Source organism: Bolinopsis microptera, chromosome 12 (genome assembly GCF_026151205.1).
Source record: "Bolinopsis microptera isolate Bmic1 chromosome 12, MBARI_Bmic_1.0, whole genome shotgun sequence".
NCBI classification, from domain to species: domain Eukaryota; kingdom Metazoa; phylum Ctenophora; class Tentaculata; order Lobata; family Bolinopsidae; genus Bolinopsis; species Bolinopsis microptera.
Window position 1 is genome coordinate 1,323,439 of NC_087083.1, and position 12,537 is coordinate 1,335,975.

Sequence of the window (12,537 nt, forward strand, 5' to 3'; positions counted from 1 at the left end):
TTACAGTGGTGTTGCTGTGGCGTTGCTAAGGTACCCTTCAGCTCTGTTCAGACCATAAGTTGCTTTTAAAAGGTCAAATAAATATACTCATGGGTTTACTTTTAGGAAGTTTCTGGAGTCAAAGAAATAACAACACAGATTTTGGCTGAATTTGCTTGAACTTATTCAAAACAATTCATTTCGGCGTCCGGACTCTACGGCTTGAGACTCTCTTAAATGCACTCGCTGTTTACATTTGAAAGTTTGCATGATATTAATGACCCAGGAATATCTATAATGTATAGTACAGTATGACTATCGTTTTCAGATAAGTTCAACCCGCTGATATGTGTTCAAATCAGTGTTTCATTTCATCGGCTGTATCATAGGTCAAGATAAATATTTCTTGATGAGATAAAAGCTTACTTTCGAAGAACATTTCCTGTAACCATGGGCACCCTAATTTGATATGGAATTCTATCTATTTTGATCGAAAATATGAAACAAATATTTCCCGCCGTAGAGTCCTAGTCTCTACTGCGCCGCCGTAGAGTCTTACGTCGTTGAGTCTCACACCCTATAAGAGTACCGGTAACCGGTACCATCGTTTAGATGGATACAGGCACCCTGGGGATCTCCAAATAATATGTAGATGGCTGAAATCATTGGATGATGATTAATCACTCTACACTCGACTGTCACGTGACTTTTGAAACCTGTTCTCTAGGTGGCCATGAATAACCCTATAATCTGATTCCAACCCTAATCCAACCCAATCTCTAACAAAAGCATATGCCAAAACCCTAACCCTTTAGAGCGAGATATTTGACCAATTTCCTTATATAATGGACATATCACGTGATCAAGACAGCTATTCGCCAATATCTCGCCAGGGGAGCATTTTAATGTCATGAGGGGTGATTCGGAATCAGCGTTCCAACTGTCGGGGGGCTTTTTAGAAAAATCTTGAAGGTTGACTGTAGAGTGATTTAGCACGCTCGGCAACCATTCACCCTACATATATTGTCAATAATAATAAACATTCATCAGTAGTTATAGGGTGTTAGAGATCATAATGATACAAATTAAACCATTTTTTGATCAAACAAAGCAAAAAAACGGCCCTTTGTAAACAGGCGGGGAAGTGAGTGATTTGAACAAAGTTACCGTACCATAAGTCGAAAACTAAAAGTGATGGCAAATCCTCGAAAGAGGTGTTTGATCACCAAACACTGTGCAGATATTAGGAAAATATATTATTATTATCTGTATCAGGTATTCTTATAAACCAGAGGGCAATGAGATCTGGCGTCTCTTGATTCTCTATAGCGGTTTTCGACTAATAGTTACTGTTAAAAAAGAACAACGAAGGACCACTAAATAAATGAAGTAATGTGCACGCCAGTAAACGATATCCCTCACCTTCTTCCTGAGTCAGGGGTCTGTTGCCATAGCAACGAGGGAAGAAGAGCGGCAGCGGTCAGGGTGGGTTTTGCAATGGTTAATGATGAGCCGCGCGCACGTGCCAGCTACCACACATTTGAAAATTATTCTTACAGTAACGCTAATTACAGTGGAATGTGTAATGTCAAATGGGAGCGGTGTGAACAGAGCTGAGTGTAGCCGTGTGTACGGAGGAGCTGTATTAAGTGTCATCTAAGAAGATAATATGCCATTATTCCGTTTTATTAATATTACAGTATTTGGCGACTGGCTGGCCGATGGTGCTGTGTATCTTTTGGAAGGGCAATACAAGGTCAGCAATATAACTTTGTATGGTAGCCTACCAAGCCTGTCAAACAAGCAACGAATCAGGAGATTAGAAATGGCGGGACACTGCATTAAACATCCTGAGCTACTTGCCAGTGACTTAGTGCAGTGTTATGGGATCTTAACATAGGATATTAACGACCCGGGAATATCTATAATGTATAGTACAGTATAACTATCGTTTTCAGATAAGTTCAACCCGCTGATATGTGTTCAAATCAGTGTTTCATTTCATCGGCTGTATCATAGGTCAAGATAAATATTTCTTGATGTGATAAAAGCTTACTTTCGAAGAACATTTCCTGTAACCATGGGCACCCTAATTTGATATGGAATTCTATCTATTTTGATCGAAAATATGAAACAAATATTTCCCGCCGTAGAGTCCTAGTCTCTACTGCGCCGCCGTAGAGTCTTACGTCGTTGAGTCTCACACCCTATAAGAGTACCGGTAACCGGTACCATCGTTTAAATGGATACAGGCACCCTGGGGATCTCCAAATAATATGTAGATGGCTGAAATCATTGGATGATGATTAATCACTCTACACTCGACTGTCACGTGACTTTTGAAACCTGTTCTCTAGGTGGCCATGAATAACCCTATAATCTGATTCCAACCCTAATCCAACCCAATCTCTAACAAAAGCATATGCCAAAACCCTAACCCTTTAGAGCGAGATATTTGACCAATTTCCTTATATAATGGACATATCACGTGATCAAGACAGCTATTCGCCAATATCTCGCCAGGGGAGCATTTTAATGTCATGAGGGGTGATTCGGAATCAGCGTTCCAACTGTCGGGGGGCTTTTTAGAAAAATCTTGAAGGTTGACTGTAGAGTGATTTAGCACGCTCGGCAACCATTCACCCTACATATATTGTCAATAATAATAAACTGTAAACATTCATCAGTAGTTATAGGGTGTTAGAGATCATAATGATACAAATTAAACCATTTTTTGATTAAACAAAGCAAAAAACGGCCCTTCGTAAACAGGCGGGGAAGTGAGTGATTTGAACAAAGTTACCGTACCATAAGTCGAAAACTAAAAGTGATGGCAAATCCTCGAAAGAGGTGTTTGATCACCAAACACTGTGCAGATATTTGGAAAATATATTATTATTATCTGTATCAGGTATTCTTATAAACCAGAGGGCAATGAGATCTGGCGTCTCTTGATTCACTATAGCGGTTTTCGACTAATAGTTACTGTTAACAATGTAGGGTCAGTGAATAATAAGTCTTAAATTCTTAAAAATTGATCGGGAAATTAAATATTTATCTTAGATTACATAACATTTTCGTAGACTAAAATATTTTAAAGATACCTTAGTATTACTGCATACTGTAAATTGATTAAAATGTCCTCGCCTAGTAGTTTGCCTGGGAAACAGGCTGGGACTGTCATCGAACTGCGGGCGAAACGGCCGTTTTCGTGGAGTGAAAATACTAAAACATGCCGTGAAATGGTACAAAAACTAAGGTTTTTGTTTTCTGTTTCGACCCAGCCGTCTATAAGCTCGTTGACAGTCTCAGCTATTTTTTGTATCACGTGAAAGTTGCATCCTGGGAATTGGATTTTGAACGTGGTCGGGACAGATTATCCCGGTATGGACCGGTTTGGTTTCCTTAGTGATTTAGGGTTTAGGAATTTTCTAGTTATTTGTCGAAATAGAAGATTAGAAAAGATATCTTTGGATTTCTGTACATGACTACTTTCACTATTGATTTTTTGCAAACCTCGAAATTAAAAGCCTATTAGTTGTTCTGTAGATCTAATGATTCCAAGTTTACTCCCGTTTAATTCTCCACATGAACTAGTGAGTTAATTGGTTCATAGTTATGAATCGTCAAATACTCGTGAAATATCCGTGTAGTGGAGCATTTGGACAGGGCCATTTACTTTGTACTCAGGTCACAACAGAGATATTTTAGAGGTTCATCGGCTCACTCTTGAGTGTCGTTCATGTAGAATCATTTTATAGACCAGCTTGTGTTTTGGTCAAATCTATGAATCTGAGTGCACGTATTTCCATAATACTCTCGAGACCTTTAATTCGAGGGGATTTCCCTCCCACTCTAATGTAGCCGTCCAGCTCGTAATAACAAACTCATGACGAAACATTAGCTAATAATGGAATTAAATAAATTAGCAAACACCTAGACCCCTAGACGATCAGCCAAGCAGCCAGGGCTGCGCTACAACAAAGAACAACGAAGGACCACTAAATAACTGAAGTAATGTGCACGCCAGTAAACGATATCCCTCACCTTCTTCCTGGGTCAGGGGTCTGTTGCCATAGCAACGAGGGAAGAAGAGCGGCAGCGGTTAGGGTGGGTTTTGCAATGGTTAATGATTTTACCGAAGTTTGCTAAAAACGTCGGTGAATAGTATTCTATGTCATAAACAGCCAATGATCAGCTATAATAGTACGGTTTATTTTACACGGTGACTCGTTCTACTTGAAACTGTCTCAATGGTAACAGAGTTTAAAATGTTCTTACTCTTAGTCTTAGTCTTACAGGAGATCTACACGGTGAATGTAAGTGGGTCTGGGAATCTATGGCGTAAGACTCTACGGTGGAAAACTTTACGGTGGTGCCGTACAAAAACAACAGGTGTAAAAAACAGGACTATTAGGTGGCAAAGTCTATAATCAGGCATGAGATAGTAAGATAAAGAACTTAAGAAATAATGCGAGCAAACAAATGTTATATTTTTTTATCGATATTGATAAATTGGCAGGTGTCCCTCATTAAATTTATGAGTTACAGGAGTTGCAAGAGTGGCAAATTCGAATTCGAAACAATAAATTTGGATTAAACAGTTGTTTGCCTAAAATTTGTGACAAAGAACAGGCAAGGGGATATACAAGGATTTCTAAAGTTATGATATTACACGATATAAATTGTGTCAGTGATCACAAACGCCTGTCCTATCCCAGGTAAATATCAATATATAATCAGGTACTAGATAGTAAGAAATAATGCGAGCTCTCAGCATATATCTCAGAGTCAGTATCACTATCGAAATATATTGTGGATTGTACGACTGAAAGATGAAGTTTATTAAATTCCGAGACAAAATATTTAACGGCAGCTTCCTGAGAACAGAACACGGGGATTTGAAACTTAAAACACACGAGATAGCCGGAACCAGTACAAATGAGTGAAGCTATATTTTAACTAATTATTCTTAGAAGACTGTTTATGGTTTAGTTGACTCTGAGATCAAACCTTCACTACAAGAGGCTTCGTCATAAAAGTAAAAGTTGAAAGTATACGTGATCCGGATGCAATAACAGATATATTGAACGTTCAAATCATTTTACACCTACGCTAAAAACTTGTCCACCAACACTGTACAAACTACAAAAATATTTGATTGGCAGACGGATAGATAAAGAACGAATTATGAACTATAGACCACAGAGTGATCGTTGAATATCATAAAAGAACGGCACAAGTGCACAACACACAAAGGCGATCTGAACTGATATGGAAGTTAGACCTAGGCAAAATTGAAAGAATCGCACTAACTGGGCCGCGCTCAGCCTGTCATTCCGCCTAATCTCTATTAATGAACATAATAGCCTGGGGTCCTCAGGTAAAAGCAAGCACTGATAACAGAAACAAAGAATCGTATTTCACTTGTGTTGTTCCGTTGACCAAAACAAGTGCTAACAGACTAGATGGTTGATGAAATAAGCCTCTTGACTCCCATTGTGTGAAATTACTAACACTAGCAGTAACCGGTGTTTCTTTAAGGTGGGGTCAAGAGACATTAGACAATAACACACGGAATTAAAGAGGAATTAAAGAGGAATTAAAGAGGAATTAAACAGGAATTAAACAGGAATTAAACAGGAATTTAAGATGAAATTACCAAGGAGAACACTAACGAACTCGTCTTGGCTATACATCAATTAGAAAATGTTATTTATTAAATTTGAGATTTTTACACAAGCCCATTTAGATGAGCTATACAATACTCTGTAAAAGATAACATAATATAGAATGTAATTGTCTGGGAGGATGACTGTAAAATTTGGGAAAAAAAGTATCCTGTGGTTAAACAAAGCACAGATACTAACAGAAACAAATCAAACGTTTGGTTTGATCCACACTACTGATATGTGAGATCAGACACAACAAATTATGACGCTCTCAAAGCATTTCACAATAAAGGATAATGTATAATATAGATTAACTCCCGATTTCAATTCAGGGAGACTAATCTATTCTTGCAAAAATGTTAAAACAAACTAAATATTTTACAACATCTAGGATTAAGGACAAAGTGACTAATATAGAGTACGAGAACACATGATTTCCATCACAATGCAATCTATTAAATAAGTAATAACAAGGATTAAATATCTTAATCCATCATCAAAGATTGTACAGTATGAATATCAGACCATTAAAGTGTTTTTCTACGATCCAATTCAGAATTTTGACACTAACTGTCAAGGAAAAAGGTGCAGGGCAGAACTAATCTATAGATCACATCTAAGAGATTTCTTTCGATCACAGGCCTTCTTTGAAAACGACAAAAAGTAGCCGGGCCCGAACAGGCAGTCCGAAAGAAATAAAAACTATAACAAACAGACAGTATAATGGTCAACATCAATCTGACATATTTTGTTCCTTCTAGTACCCTGAACCTCTTGATTTGGATTTAAGTAACACGACCTTAGTTCGGAAATTTAATTCAAATGCATATCATGAGTATATAAAAGAAAATCTTCAGATATAACTGCAAACTGATTGACAAACTAAACCAACCCTCATCAGAGTGGTAGTCATGACAGGACCATGTTACTTTGATATTAAGTAAAGCTAACATCTTTCGCTAGGGTCTTTAAACGAAGTAAATGTCGGGCAGCTAAATATAAACAAGTGTAGACAACTGGACGATTTTTTAAAAATGTCGTACGAGCAAGAAAAGGTCATCAAAATATATTTTAACTACAGGAACAACATAAACATGAAGGAGGTACCGATGTAACTGTGCAGTGTGATAACACGAGGTGCAGTGAGCAGCACATCACTGATGACACTCATATCGCTCGATTTTACAATCCAATAATCAAATTTTACAATCTAACTCATCGCGCGGCTCCTCTAGCTAATACGTTACTTTTCTCCAATTGGCAGTTTGCGTGCACGTGTCTTTTCTGAGGCCCCAATTGGTTCTAAATGATCACGTGAATGCTGGTCACGCGCACATCAACTTCCAATGAGCGTACTGCCATTTTTTCTGAGGCGATGGAGGTCGTAAATCACTCAGCCCGAATATAGATTTGGCGGAATGACAGGCTGAGCGCGGCCCAGTAATTAACTACCTTACTCGGGAATATTATAGCGGGTTAATTTATGACTGGGAAAATTAATAACCGGTAAAAATATGGCGGAATTTCCCAAAACCCGCCAAATTATCCCGGTCATGTATTTACCGGTGGCCGACCTTTCAAGTTTTTTTTCAGAGGTCAACAAATTTTCAACCGAAATTTCTGTTTTTGTTACTTGTTAAAGAAGTTATTTCAATTTACAGTTACTGATATTACTCAGAAATAGAAAAAAAAGACACGTCTAGTATTTAAAGGAAAATAAATCTATAGCAATAATAAGTCAAATCTTCATTAACAGTGATTAAAGCGTATTCTCATTCTCATTATCGCTAATGTCCCCTCCATTATCATTATTGATATCCCCCTGCTGCTGACCGTCAAAATCGAAGTTGTATTGTTGTCTTAACAAGACTTTCATTTTGTCCGCTAATGGGGCTACTGCTCTGAAGGTCAGCCGGAGCTTAATTTCCTACCCACCGCTTGGTATTGGGGAACGTCTTGGCTTTGCATCTTCAGCTGCTCCAGTAATCAATCCACCGTGGACCATGAAATAGTGGCACAGTTTACTCACTTCATGGGCAAGAAAAGTGAGAATCACGGTCCACCCTGAAATCTGATTTCTATAACCAAATTGTGATTTTTATAACGAAATTATGGTAGCAACCGCCAATAAAGTTACAGCCCTCCATCCACTGCTTCAAAAGTCTTCTCTAGCACATACGAGACTTCAGGTAAAATATGATGATCACCACCCCCTTGGAACCCCATAATCTGAGTCGGCGGGTTTTTTTATGACTGGTGAAATTTTTGACCGGGAAAAATATGGCGGAATCTTCCAAAACCCACCACTTTATCCCGGTTATAATAATCCCGAGTAAGGTAATTGCGATTGAATTACGGCACAGCTAATGTTACATTATTATAAGCTACACTCTACAGCTGCCATGAATGCGCCGCTTTAAAAGTATAAATATAAGAAAGTAACATGGAGTGTTTAAATTTGTTCCTATTAGATTGACCGTGAAACACTTTAATCGAATACTGTTTAATCAAATGATAAATATAAATACAAACAATTAATAAAGATAAACAATTAGTTCTTGTATAACACCCTAAAGGAGACCAGGTCACTGTCTGATGTTGGAGCTGATGATGTAGCTGACTTTGCTGGGTAGGTATAAAACAAACATGCCTATTAGGAATAACAAGTTAGTTTAAGCCGTAGTACATACATATTGCATTACTTTAAAACCGACTTTACACTGAAACCGTCATAGACGCGCGCGCGCGTTTTTCGCGCGAAGAATCACTTAATCTTCGCTATGCGTGTTACGTTAAAAGAAGTAATCCTGCTATAATCTGCCATGGCGCATTTGTGGTATGAGAGAGATAGATAGAGAGAGATATAGAGAGAGAGAGAGAGAGAGAGAGAGAGAGAGAGAGGGAGAGGGAGAGAGAGAGAGAGAGAGAGAGGGAGAGAGAGAGAGAGAGAGAGAGAGAGAGAGAGAGAGAGAGAGAGAGAGAGAGAGAGAGAGAGAGAGAGATAGAGAGAGAGGGAGAGAGAGAGAGAGGGGACAGGGAGAGACATGAATGCATAGAAATTGACAGAGGGAGAGAGACGGACAGAGAGGGGGATCTCGTGAGAGAGGGAGATAGATAGAGAGGGGGACAGGGAGAGATAGATAGAGAGAGAGGGGGACAGAGAGAGGAGGAGAGAAGAACAGGTACAGGGAGATAGATAGGGGATAGAGAGAGGGGGGCTCATGTTTTTTTTGTCCGTGCGATTTTGTCCGTTTTCAGAAAATAGGGTACCAAAACGGACAAAAATTTTAATTTTGATATTTTGATATAAATTGTCTCCATAATTTGTAATAGGCTATCTGCTGATATGGGTAGCACGGTTAATGACAATGGTCCTTTCTCATACTTTTAATCCTCAGTTAGGTACAATGAATAGTCTACATATTTTTTAATAACATAAAAGGGATGAAAATCACTATATTTATGAAAAATATCGTTCGGTATATCAAGAAAACAACAATTTAACCAAGCAATATCTTCTAATTACTGCACTATAGGACCTATTTAAACTTATAAGGTCGAGTCTTTTAAATATATACGATGTCAAACAAATTTAAATGTAATACGAGAACTGAGAAGGTATCATACACACGAGGACTGAGGAGGAGGAGGACTGAGAGGGACTGAGTAAGAGGAGGACGAGGAAAACTGAGCAGGAGGAGGACGAGGACTGATGAGGAGGACGAGGAAACGGTCTGAGAAGGTATGGTACATACGAGGACTGAGGAAGAGGAGGACTGAGGAGGACTCGACTGAGAGGGACTGAAAAAGAGGAGGACGAGGAGAAAGACACGGAGGACGAGGAAAACTGAGCAGGAGGAGGAGGAGGAGGACTGATGAGGAGGACAAGGAAAAGGTCTGAGAAGGTATCGTACATACGAGGACTGAGAAAGAGGAGGACGACTGGGGAGGAGGGGGAGGACTGAGGAGGAGGAAGAGAAAGAGGAGGAGAACTGGGGAGGAGGAAGAGTAGGGGGATGAAGATAAGAAGGAGGACTGAGAAAGACTGGGGAGGAGGAGGATTGAGGAGGAGGAAAAGGAGGATAAGGAGGACTGAGAAGGTATCATACATACGAGGACTGAGGAGGAGGAGTATGAGGACTGAAGAGGAGGAGAAGGACAGAGAAGGAATCGTACATTATAGGAGGACTCAGGAGGAGAACTGAGTAGGAGGATGAGCAAGAGGACTGATGAGGAGGACTGAGAAGTTATTGTACATACGAGGACTGAGGAGAAGTAGGAGGACTGAAGAGGATGAGGAGTAGGAGGACTGAAGAGGAGAAGGAGGACTGAGGACCTGAGAGAGAGAGAGAGAGAGGGATATAGAGGGAGAGGGATAGAGAGAGAGAGTAGGAAGACGATGAGAAGTTGGATAAAGAGATATATTGCACACATAGAGGCCGTACGTGTGAGAGCTTTAAATAGAAAATAGGAAGTCAGTGACAAGTCGGGTAAAGAGATGAACTCTATAGAAAAGGGCCAGGAGAGCGAAGGATGAGGGCAAATAGGAAGACTGCAGCTGCGAGAAGTCGAAAGATGACATGAAGGTAAAACAAAAGAAAGCAACCTTATACTTAAAAGACTTAACAGAATTGAAAATGTACACATTAAAGTAACTATAAAACAGACCAACGATTGATCATATGTTGCCAACTCACATCAGAAAAATAACAAACGCCCTGTGTTTCAAAAAGTTCATAGTTTATCTAGAGGCCAATGTTCAACAATCAACACTCAAGCTTTTTGCCAAAAACCGAATAGTGTAGACATCCAGTTCGCATGTGTATTTTGAATTTTAATTTTAGTTTCTTAATAATTTTAGTTTTTGTAGATTTCACGTAAAAGTTGTAAAGTTGAATGTGGAGCTGTGCCAACTGATTCCAGACTGATTTCTTTACAGTACCTGATTCCATCTCCTGATTTTAAGACAAGAATTTGAATCTAGAACAATAAAATGATAAACTCCCTTTAATCTCAAATCTTGAAATAGTGTTAAATTCTTTAAAAGAACTCAAGTCATTCAAACTTGATCAAATAAGCGGAATCTTTCTCTGAACAGCATGACACAGTACGATACCAAATAATTGACAAATGATTCATTAATGATTACGGCCAAAGCCCAGTCCTAAAAATAAAAATGAATACTGATATAACGATCAATTTTAAAGATAACGGAATTTAGGAGCTAGTTGTTCGATGATTTGAAAGTGATTGATAAGCCGCAAGACGCGCAGATAATGATATTGTAAGCATGAAAATCGAATTATTGTCGAGACAAGAAAGCCCGAGGATAATACCGGAAGCCCGAGATGATCGTCGGAGGAATAATTACAGAGATAAGCCCGATAATTGGACGTGTTTATAAAAGCTGAAATCAAGCAGCTCTAATCGGCACAGCCTAGTTTTATTTACAGAGAGTTTTTGTCAGTTTGAAGAAATTAACAGCTAGCTCCCACTTTGTTACTGTTACTCTGTTATTTACACCACTTTAGTCTTAATCAGTTTCTGAAAGTACTCGTTTCTATTAGTCCCACTTAGTCTTTGTCCAACAAAACCCTACAGCGCACAATTGGTGGAGAACCCGGGCATTGAAGTTCTAAAGACTCCTGATCCCGAAGTTGGTAATAATTTCAGCAATTGAAAATGGCGTCCATTGAAGCACTTGAGCTGAGTACTGAAAAGAAAGCTGCCGTGGAGAACCTTATTATGCAAGCACAAAGGGAGGCTGCTGTGCAAGCTACTAACCAGGCCAAAGTTGACTTCAGAGGTGGAGTTGCTGGAAGTCGCCGGCCTAATTCGTTTGACCCGACCACTTCTCACATTACTACGTATTTCGATAGCTTTGAACCTTTTCGGAGGATAATGAACCTTGAACGTGCTGAGGCAATTAATACTTTCCTGACTTATCTCGACCAAAAGTCACTAAATGCCTTGATTGCCAATGACCTAGTTAGGAAGGACGACTGGGCAGAATTTCGTAGAGAGGCGATTACAGCCTTGACCTCCCCCAGTGAATCGGTCAAAGCAAGATACGAACTGAAAAAAGCTAAACAAAAACTGGATGAAACAGTGTCGGAGTTCGGAGAAAGACTTATGGACCTGGCTAAATTAGGTTACACTGCTGATGAAGAAGACGCTATGCACTCCATTTTGAAAGATGCCCTGACTGGAGGATTGAACAGAGATGAAATTGCGGTTTCTTTGATAAATGAACCTGAGCTAGATTTTAAAACTGCTCTCGAAAAAGCCGTCAAGTTGGACGGAGCCTATAGGGCCAGGTCTTCGCTACGTGATGAAGATAATGTCCACGTCGCTGTTCTTAAAAATGAAGTTAGCATCGACAAGCATGAATCACTAGCCATAGGCGAAGCAGAACAGGCTAACAGACCTCACAATCATTATCCAATGGGCCTGCCTCAATATACCGTCGGCCAATACGAGAGCCGCCTTGGAACAGAAAGTAGAGCAGTGCAGCAAAGCCAAGTCTATGGTATAGAACAAGGCTCAAATTACCATCCCCAGCAGTTCATAAATCAGCTGTCTTCTCACAATCCTGGTCAACCAGCTGATCCCAGATATGACCATCAGCCTCATGCTGGCAACTTAAGAGGCCAAGTACAGTGCCACAAGTGCTTTCAGTATGGTCACTACGCTAATCGTTGTCATAACAACTCGGGGGTCCAAAACCAAACCAGATCCAACTCTAACGTAAGACGAAATAACAACCAGTGTCATTATTGTGGAATCTATGGCCACCTTCAAAGAGACTGTCGTAAAAAGATGAGAGACGAAGGAACTTGGAGCTCTGGTGGATTGAATGGACAAAGAGGACGGCCTAACTTCTCAT